This window comes from Triticum aestivum, chromosome 6A (assembly GCF_018294505.1).
Source record: "Triticum aestivum cultivar Chinese Spring chromosome 6A, IWGSC CS RefSeq v2.1, whole genome shotgun sequence".
Lineage (NCBI taxonomy): Eukaryota > Viridiplantae > Streptophyta > Magnoliopsida > Poales > Poaceae > Triticum > Triticum aestivum.
In genome coordinates this window covers 516083275-516094818 of record NC_057809.1, presented here as the reverse complement: position 1 = coordinate 516094818, position 11544 = coordinate 516083275, and positions in this window count along the sequence as shown.

Genomic DNA, 11544 nt, shown 5'->3' with positions numbered 1-11544 from the left:
AAGCCTAGATGAGTGTGCTGAAAGATTCAATACTTTTCGTGCCCCTTGTGAACTTTGCAATGAACATGGTCATTTAAAGCTCCAACGCTATTTGTTTCATGATCAAGTCGTGTCCAAACATTGTGATAATTTGATTACCCTTGAGCATCATAAAGAGCTTAGCCTTCTTTTGGGTTATGAATAAATGAAACGTATAACTGGGGGTATTCCAAAGTTTAATCTTGATAGAGTTCTTGATTTTGATCTAGAGAAAATTTATATGTATTGTGCGGTGAATTGCATTGATAATCCTTATATTTCCAACTACATAAAGAAAAGAAAACAATTAGAAGATGAAGAGAATACTAATGAAAGGGAAGATACTTCCCAATATCCTCCTATTATTTCTTATGATGAATCAGGCAATGAGGAGGAGCCTCCTATTCAATCAATCTCATTAATAAGGAGCTCCAAAAGAGAATTGAACCCACACATGATGTGGTGAAGAAGAAGAAAAGAAAAAGGAAGAGAGGTAAAAAGGTATCTCTCCCAAATAAAGTTGCTCCTATTACTGTTGTTCCTCATGAAAATATAATTGTGGAAGATAATGATACTTCTTATGATCTTGAAAATCTTTTTGGCACTTGCTTGGAAGAATATAATAATTGCTATACTATTGGTGCTATCCATGCTATTAATTATGAAAGTGACTATGCTTATGATATGAAAAGGCCCAAGCTTGGGGAAGATATGTTTGATGAGGATGACATATTTGAGAATATATTTGCTGCAATTAATGTTTGTCCCAAGCTTGGGGAAGCTATGATTAATGAAGATGGTCTTTTTAGTCTCCTAAGTTTTGATATGCAAGTTTATAATGATGATAGCATGCCTCCTACTTATGATAATTATTGTGATGATACATATGCTATAAAAAGTAGTGATTATATTTATATAACTTGTCATGATTATGATTACCCCTTCTCTGAACATTACTCTTTTAATGTGGAACCAATTTATAGTATCCAAGTCTCTTATGATACTTCCACTATCCCGGATGAGAAGAATTTTGCTTATGTGGAGAGTAGTAAATTTTCTATGCTTGTAGATCATGAAAAGAATGCTGTAGGTGCTGGTTATACTGTTGAATTCATTCATGATGCTACTGAAAATTATTATGAGGGAGGAACATATTCTTGTAGGAATTGCAATAATATCAAGTTTCCTCTCAATGTGCTTAAAGTTTTGAAGTTATGCTTGTTTTACCTTCCTATGCAAGTTGATTATTGCTCCCATAAGTTGTTTGTTCACAAAATCCCTATGCATAGGAAGTATGTTAGACTTAAATGTGCTAGTCATATTCTTCATGATGCTCTCTTTATGTTACAATTCTTATCCTTTATGTGAGCATCGTTGAAAACATCATGCCCAGCTAGGGGCGTTAAATGATAGCGCTTGTTGGGAGGCAACCCAATTTTATTTGTGTCCCTTGCTTTTTGCTCCTGTTTAGTAATAAATAACTCATATAGCCTCTGTTTAGATGTGGTTTTATATGTTTAATTAGTGTTTGTGCCAAGTAGAACCTTTGGGAAGACTTGGGGGAAGTCTTGTTGATCATGCTGTCAAAAACAGAAACTTTAGTGCTCACGAGAACTACTGCCATTTTTATTTGGAGAGTGCTATTTAGTTAATTATTTTTTCATATGATTAATAGATAAATTCCTAAGGTCCAGCAATTTATTTGAGAATTTTATGAGTTCCAGAAGTATACGTTTGATCCAGATTACTACAGACTGTTCTGTTTTTGACAGATTCTGTTTTTCGTCTGTTGTTTGCTTATTTTGATGAATCTATGGCTAGTAAAATAGTTTATAAACCATAGAGAAGTTGGAATACAGTAGGTTTAACACCAATATAAATAAATAATGAGTTCATTACAGTACCTTGAAGTGGTGATTTATTTTCTTATACTAACGGAGCTTACGAGTTTTCTGTTAAGTTTTGTGTTGTGAAGTTTTCAAGTTTTGGGTAAGGATTCGATGGACTATGGAATAATGAGTGGAAAGAGCCTAAGATTGGGGATGCCCAAGGCACCCAAGATAATATTCAATGATAGACAAGATCCTAAGCTTGGGGATGCCCCGGAAGGCATCCCCTCTTTCGTCTTCATTCATCGGTAACTTTACTTGGAGCTATATTTTTATTCGCCACATGATATGTGTTTTGCTTGGAGCGTCAATTTATTTTGTTAGGATTTGCTTGATGTTATTTAGAATAATGTTTTGCATCTTTTATTTCAATAAAAGTGGCATTGATAGCCTTTACTATGCCTATGTTACAAGTCCACATGTTGCTGTTTGAAAACAGAAAGTTTACCGCTGTTGCAATAATTCCCTAGAAAAGTCAGAATGTGATAAAATGTTGAAACCTTTTGCATATTAAGATATGATAAATTTACTACAGTTGGAATTTTCTTTCATAATTTTTGGAGCTAGGGAAGTATGGATGTTGCAGCATTCTTTACAGACTATCCTTTTTAGGCAGATTGCTGTTATGTTTGCATTGTTTGCATATGTTTGCTTCTTTAATGATTCTATTTGATGATATGACTATTAAATATGCAGAGTCATTTAGTATGCAATGTTGAACAATAATTTAGTGACTTGCTACAGTAGAGTATGATAAGGTTTTTGCAATGGTTTATACTAACTTATCTCACGAGTCCTTGTTGAGTTTTGTGTGGATGAAGCTTTTGAGATTTAGGGAGACCGTGATATGAGAGGAATTAAGGAGACACAAAAGCTCAAGCTTGGGGATGCGCAAGGCACCCCAATATAATATTTCAAGAAGTCTCAAGCATCTAAGCTTGGGGATGCCCCGGTTGGCATCCCACCTTTCTTCTTCAACAATTATCGGTTAGTATCGGTTGATCCTAAGTTTTTGCTTCTTCACATGATGTTTGCCATTCTTAGAATGTCATTTTATTTTGCTTTGCTTGCTGTTTGAATAGAATACCAAGATCTGAAATTATTAAATGTTAGAGAGTATTCACATAGTTGCATAATTATTCGACTACTCATTGATCTTCACTTATATCTTTCGGAGTAGTTTGTCATTCGCTCTAGTGCTTCACTTATATCTTTTAGAGCATGGTGGTAGTTTTATTTTGAAGAAATAGGTGAACTCTCATGCTTCACTTATATTATTTTGAGAGTCTTAAATAGCATGGTAATGTGCTTAAAAATCCTAATATGCTAGGTATTCAAGAATAATAAAATTCTCTTATGAGTGTGTTGAATACTATGAGAAGTTTGATACTTGATAATTGTTTTGAGATATGGAGATGGTGATATTAGAGTCATGCTAGTTGAGTGGTTATGAATTTGAGAAATACTTGTGTTAAAGTTTGTGATTCCCGTAGCATGCACGTATGGTGAACCGTTATGTGACGAAGTCGGAGCATGATTTATTTATTGATTGTCTTCCTTATGAGTGGCGGTCGGGGATGAGCGATGGTCTTTTCCTACCAATCTATTCCCCTAGGAGCATGCGTGTAATACTTTGCTTTGATAACTTCTAGATTTTTGCAATAGGTATATGAGTTCTTTATGACTAATGTTGAGTCCATGGATTATACGCACTCTCACCCTTCCACCTTTGCTAGCCTCTCTAATACCGCGCACCTTTCGCCGGTATCATACACCTACCATATACCTTCCTCAAAACAGCCACCATACCTACCTATTATGGCATTTCCATAGCCATTCCGAGATATATTGCCATGCAACTTTCCACCATTCCATTTATGACACACTCCATCATTGTCATATTGCTTAGCATGATCATGTAGTTGACATAGTATTTGTGGCAAAGCCACCGTTCATAATTCTTTCATACTTGTCACTCATGCATCATTGCATATCCCGGTACACCGCCGGAGGCATTCATATAGAGTCATATCTTTATCTAAGTATCGAGTTGTAATTCTTGAGTTGTAAGTAAATAAAAGTGTGATGATCATCATTACTAGAGCATTGTCCCAGTGAGGAAAGGATGATGGAGACTATGATTCCCCCACAAGTTGGGATGAGACTCCGGACGAAAAAAAAGAAAGAAAAGAGGCCAACGAAGCCCAAATAAAAAAAGAAAAGAGGCCATAAAAAAGAGAGAAGGCCCAAATAAAAAAATATAAAAAAAGGAAAGAGAGAAAAAGAGAGAAGGGGCAATGCTACTATCCTTTTACCACACTTGTGCTTCAAAGTATAACCATGATCTTCATGATAGAGAGTCTCCTATGTTGTCACTTTCATATACTAGTGGGAATTTTTCATTATAGAACTTGGCTTGTATATTCCAATGATGGGCTTCCTAAAAATGCCCTAGGTCTTCGTGAGCAAGCAAGTTGGATGCACACCCACTTAGTTTCTTTTTGAGCTTTCATACACTTATAGCTCTAGTGCATCCGTTGCATGGCAATCCCTACTCACTCACATTGATATATATTGATGGGCATCTCCATAGCCCGTTGATACGCCTAGTTGATGTGAGACTATCTTCCCCCTTTTGTGTTCTCCACAACCACCACTCTATTCCACCTATAGTGCTATATCCATGGCTCGCGCTCATGTATTGCGTGAAGATTGAAAAAGTTTGAGAACATCAAAAGTATGAAACAATTGCTTGGCTTGTCATCGGGGTTGTGCATGATTTAAATATGTTGTGTGGTGAAGATAGAGCATAGCCAGACTATATGATTTTGTAGGGATAGCTTTCTTTGGCCATGATATTTTGACAAGACATAATTGCTTTATTAGTATGCTTGAAGTATTATTATTTTTATGTCAATATGAACTTTTGTCTTGAATCTTATGGATCTGAATATTCATATCACAAGTAAGAAGAATTACATTGAAATTATGCCAACTAGAATTCCACATCAAAAATTATCTTTTTTATCATTTACCTACTCGAGGACGAGCAGGAATTAAGCTTGGGGATGCTTGATACGTCTCCAACGTATCTATAATTTTTGATTGATCCATGCTATACTATCTACTGTTTTGGGTAATATTGGGCTTTATTATCCACTTTTATATTATTTTTGGGACTAACCTATTAACCAGAGGCCCAGCCCAGATTTGCTGTTTTATGCCTATTTCAGTGTTTTGAAGAAAAGGAATATCAGACGGAGTCGAAACGGAACGAAATCAACTGGAGAAGTTATTTTTGGAAGGAAACACACCTGATGGACTTGGACCCCACGTCAGAAGATACGGGAGCTGCCCACGAGGGTGCCCCCCCTAGGGCGCGCCCCCTGCCACGTGGGGCCCCCGTGGCTCCCCTGACGTACCTCCTGCACCCATATATACCTATGTAACCTAAAACTTCCGAAACGCAACATAGATCGGGAGTTCCGCCGCCAGAAGCCTCCTTAACCACCGAAAACCAATCTAGACCCGTTCCGGCACCCTGCCGGAGGGGGCAATCCTTCTCCGGTGGCCATCTTCATCTTCCCGGTGCTCTCCATGACGAGGAGGGAGTAGTTCTCCCTCGGGGCTGAGGGTATGTACCAGTAGCTATGTGTTTGATCTCTCTCTCTATCTCTCTCGTGTTCTTGAGATGATACGATCTTGATGTATCGCGAGCTTTGCTATTATAGTTGTTCATCTCCATCGGCATAATTTCATGTTTAACATAAGGAACTATAGCAAGTTCATCTCCATCGGCATAATTCATATTGGCATCTTGGACATAAGCATAGCAAGCATCATCAAAAAGGGATATTTCAAGAGAATCAACGGGATCATAACAATCATCATAGCAATCATCCTTCAGTAAGCACGAAGGGAAATTAAACATTTTATGGGATAAAGAGTTACTCTCATTAGAAGGTGGGCACGGGTGATCAATCCGCTCTTCCTCCTTTTGTTCTTCGCTCTCCTCCTCATCTTTTTCATCCAATGAGCTCACAGTTTCATCAATTTCTTCTTCCATAGACTCCTGCAAAATATTAGTCTCTTCTTGGACAGCGGAGGAGTCCTCAATATATGGTTTAACATAGGCATTAGATGCATAACTATCATAACAATATTTAAGTATGGCAAAATTTTCAGATTTGTGAAGAGTAGCATCATACTTTCCAATCAAAGAAGCAATTTCATAAGCACCCTTAAAAGCAACAAATTCTTCAATTTGTTGAATATCATAGTAATTATAAACACCCTTAGCATACGAAGATACGATTCCATTATCACTAAACTTACATTGGTAGGGAAGGTGTTTCTTAGGGTCTTCAGAATAACAAGTAAAATCATAAATTTCACATAAATTCCAAGCATAGTATTGCAAACGATGAACTTGATCCAATAAAAGTTTCCCTTTTTGAGATAAGCGGTGTCGCACATAACAAGCATGCTCATCTAAAGATTTTCCCTCAACTAAGCTAGTTGGGGTTTCAGCACGAGCACATAGGGATCAAAGATGATCCAGGTAAAAAGCTTCAGGAGTGTGATAGATTTTGAGTGGTTCTTCAACCATTGGTGTAGCAGGTACAACTATTTTTTTGGTATTTTGCGTTTCCTACCCATAACTAAAGATAGAAAACAACTTAGAACAGCAAATAAAAATTACTTATTGATAAAGCAAACAAGCACACACGAGAATATTCACCCCATGCTATTGCTCCCCGGCAACGGAGCTAGAAAAAGGTCTTGATAACCCACAAGTATAGGGGATCAATTGTAGCCTCTTTCAATAAGTAAGAGTGTCGAACCCAACGAGGAGCTAAAGGTAGAACAAATATTCCCTCAAGTTCTATCGACCACCGATACAACTCTACGCACGCTTAACGTTCGCTTTACCTAGAACAAGTATGAAACTAGAAGTACTTTGTAGGTGTTTTTGGATAGGTTTGCAAGATAATAAAGAGCACGTATATAAAAAGTAGGGGCTGTTGAGATAAATAAGCAATAAAGTAAATATAGCGAGTGTGGAAAAGTGGTGGTAGGAGTTGCGAAATTTTCCCTAAGCAATTGACTACGTTACTAGACCGATATCACGTTTTATGTGGGAGAGGCCACTGCTAGCATGTCATCCCTGACTTGGAATTCTATGCACTTATGATTGGAACTATTAGCAAGCATCCGCAACTACTAACGTTCATTAAGGTAAAACCCAACCATAGCATTAAGATATATTGGTCCCCCTTCAACCCCGTATGCATCAATTTCTATGCTAGGTTGAAGTTTCTGTCACTCTTGCCCCCCAATACATAGTCCTATCAACATACAACTAACCCTATGGTGTGATCCACGCGCGTGCTCATATGATGGGCACCAAAGGAAAGCAACATAACCACAAGAAAATTAAATCAATCATAGCAATTCATCAACCACCGATAGGACAATGAAAATCTACTCAGACATCATAGGATGGCAACACATCATTGGATAATAATATGAAGCATAAAGCACCATGTTCAAGCAGAGGGTACAATGGGTTGCGGGAGAGTGGACCGTTGTAGATAGATGGGGGAAGGTGATGGAGATGTTGGTGAAGATCGCGGTGATGATGATGGCTCCCGGCGGTGTTCCGGCGCCACCGGAAGCGAGGGGGAGAGAGCCCCCCTCCTTCTTCTTCTTCCTTGACCTTCTCCCTAGATGGGAGAAGGGTTTCCCCTCTGGTCCATGGACTCCATGGCATGGTAGGGGCGAGAGCCCCTTCGAGATTGGATCTGTCTCTCTGTTTCTGTGTTCTCTTATTCTGCCCTTTCACCGTTTCTTATATATCTGGAGATCCATAACTCCGATTGGATTGAAATCTTTGCTCTGATTTTTTCCTGAAAATTAGCTTTCTTGCGGCTGAAGAAGAGCATTAACCGCCTTACAGGGGGCTCACGAGGATCAGGGGCTCGCCCCTACCTCGTGGCTCCCACGGGCACCGTCTCTCGTTGATTTTCTTCCCATATTTCACATATATTCCAAAAATATTCTCCGTCCATTTTTATCCCGTTTGGGCACCGTTTGATATGGATTTTCTGCGAAACAAAAAACATGCAACAAACAGGAACTGGCACTGGGCACTGGATCAATATGTTAGTCCCAAAAATAGTATAAAAAGTTGCCAAAAGTATATGAAAGTTGTAGAATATTGGCATGGAACAATAAAAAATTATAGATACGATGGAGACGTATCATTGAGCTACTATTATGATATATAGTGATGCTAGAAAAGGTGATTGAAATTATCAATGATCAAACTTGTGCACCTGCTAGCATTCACACTTCATAAATTATTTCTTTTATCATTTACCTACTCGAGGACGAGCAGGAATTAAGCATGGGGATGCTGATGCGTCTCCAACGTATCTATAATTTATGAAGTATTCATGCTATTATATTATCTGTTTTGAATGTTTATGGGCTTTACTAAACACTTTTATATTATTTTTGGGACTAACCTATTAACCGGAGGCCCAACCCAAATTGCTTTTTTCTTGCCTATTTTAGTGTTTCGAAGGAAAGGAATATCAAACGGAGTCCAAACGGAATGAAACCTTTGGGAGAGTTATTTTTGGAACGGAAGCAATCCAGGAGACTTGGAGTAGACGTCAGGGAAGCTTCGAGGAAGCCACGAGGCAGGGAGGTGCGCCCTACCCCCCTGGGCGTGCCCCCCACCCTCGTGGGCCCCTCGTGGCTCCCCTGACCGACTTCTTTCGCCTATATATGTCCATATACCCTAAAAACATCGGGGAGCAGAATAGATGAGGAGTTCCGCCGCCGCGAGACTCTCTAGCCACCAAAAACCAATCGGGACCCTGTTCCGTGACCCTGGCGGAGGGGGGAATCCCTCATCGGTGGCCATCTTCATCATCCTAGCGCTCTCCATGACGAGGAGGGAGTAGTTCATCCTCGAGGCTGAGGGTATGTACCAGTAGCTATGTGTTTTCTCTCTCTCTCGTGTTCTTGAGGTGGTACGATCTTGATGTATCGCGAGCTTTGCTATTATAGTTGGATCTTATGATGTTTCTCCCCCTCTACTCTCTTGTGATGAATTGAGTTTTCCCTTTGAAGTTATCTTATCGGATTGAGTCTTTAAGGATTTGAGAACACTCGATGTATGTCTTGCATGTGCTTATCTGTGGTGACAATGTGATATCACGTGATCCATGATCAACTTGCTAGTTCCATGAACTTATGCATAGGGGTTGGCACACATTTTTGTATTGACTCTCCGGTAGAAACTTTGGGGCACTCTTTGAAGTTCTTTGTGTTGGTTGAATAGATGAATCTGAGATTGTGTGATGCATATCGTATAATCATACCCACGAATACTTGAGGTGACATTGGAGTATCTAGGTGACATTAGGGTTTTGGTTGATTTGTGTCTTAAGGTGTTATTCTAGTACGAACTCTATGATAGATTGAACAGAAAGAATAGCTTAGTGTTATTTTACTACGGACTCTTGAATAGATCGATCAGAAAGGATAATATTGAGGTGGTTTCGTACCCTACCATAATCTCTTCGTTTGTTCTCCGCTATTAGTGACTTCGGAGTGACTCTTTGTTGCATGTTGAGGGATAGTTATATGATCCAATTATGTTATTATTGTTGAGAGAACTTGCACTAGTGAAAGTATGAACCCTAGGCCTTGTTTCCTAGCATTGCAATACCGTTTACGCTCACTTTTACCACTTGCTACCTTGCTGTTTTCCATATTTTCATATTACAAAACCTTTATCTACTATCCATATTGCACTTGTATCACCATCTCTTCACCGAACTAGCGCACCTATACAATTTACCATTGTATTGGGTGTGTTGGGGACATAAGAGACTTTTTGTTATTTGGTTGCAGGGTTGTTTGAGAGAGACCATCTTCATCCTACGCCTCCCATGGATTGATAAACCTTAGGTCATCCACTTGAGGGAAATTTGCTACTGTCCTACAAACTTCTGCACTTGGAGGCCCAACAACGTCTACAAGAAGAAGGTTGTGTAGTAGACATCAGAAGACGAAGTGAGTGGGTGCTGGAGTAAGTGGATGGGTCCACGTGGGGCCCACGAGGTAGGGGGCGCCCACCAGGGGGTGGGCGCGCCCTGTGCCCTCGTGGCCAAATGGTGGCCCCCCTGTTGTGTTCAGTGCCAGAAATTCTTAAATATTCTACAAAAAATCATATTTCATTTTCAGGACATTTGGAGAACTTTTATTTTCGAGGTATTTTTATTGCAAGGATAATTCAGAAAAATAGACAGAAAATACTATTTTTTTCTTTATTTAATCTAAATAACAAAAAGTAAAAGGAGGGTACAGAGAGTAGTGCTTTCTAACTTCATCCATCTCGTGCTCATCAAAAGGAATCCACTCACAAGGTTGATCAAGTCTTGTTAACAAACTCTTTCCGAATAACATGAAACCGAAGAATTTTCAAATAACACTAGGTTACCTCAACGGGGATATGCATGTCCCCAACAATAAGAATATCATATTTCTTCTTGACATTAGGAAGAGGGAATTCAAAACCTCTAATAGTAATCATTGAAATTTTGCCAATAGAATTGATACTGTGGACTTGAGGTTGTTTCCTCGAAAAGTGTGCCGTATGCTCATTACCATTAACATGAAAAGTGACATTGCCTTTGTTGCAATCAATAACAGCCCCTATAGTATTCAAAAAGGGTCTACCAAGGATAATGGACATACTATCGTCCTCGAGAATATCAAGAATAACAAAGTCCGTTAAAATAGTAATGTTTGCAACCACAACAGGCACATCCTCACAGATACCGGCAGGTATAGCAGTTGATTTATCGGCCATTTGCAAAGATATTTCTGTAGGTGTCAACTTATTCAAATCAAGTCTACGATATAAAGAGAGAGGCATAACACTAACACCGGCTCCAAGATCACATAAAGCAGTTTTAACATAGTTTCTTTTAACGGAGTGTAACATCCCAAATTTTCAATTTGGAATGTTATACACTAGATCATCATTGCATATCATATTTATTGCATTTTGGTTGATCCTAGAAATTTTTCGCAACTCAAGGACCCTCGGAGAGAGTTGGGGATTTCGTTATTTTCATATTTGAGTTTTCTCACATTTTGAAAATAGGATCATTTGATTTTATTTATTTTATCTTCAATTATTTCTATTACAAAAATATGAGAGAGGGAATAAAATGACTTTCCCAAAATAAAGAAATATTGAAGATTTAATAAAAAAATCAAATAAGATTTTATTTAGTATTATTTGCTATTTTATTTGAATTTAGGAAAAATGCGCGTTTTTCAAAATTGCATTTAGGCCCCAAATAAATGTTCATCCTGTGCGGCTTGATTTTAGAAGCTGGGGAAAATTTATTTCGGGATTTTTGGAGTCCGTTTAGTAGTCCTTTTATTTTTTCCCAAACGTAAGTTTTTAAAAAAAACGTCCGAACTGACCTACGGGCCGTGCTAGGCCCGGACTCCCCTGGATCCAGCCTTTATAAGCCGCCGGCCCACCCCGGGCCGAAACCCTAGCCGCCCATGCCCGCCGACGCCGCCCGCCGCCGCAGCCGCCGCC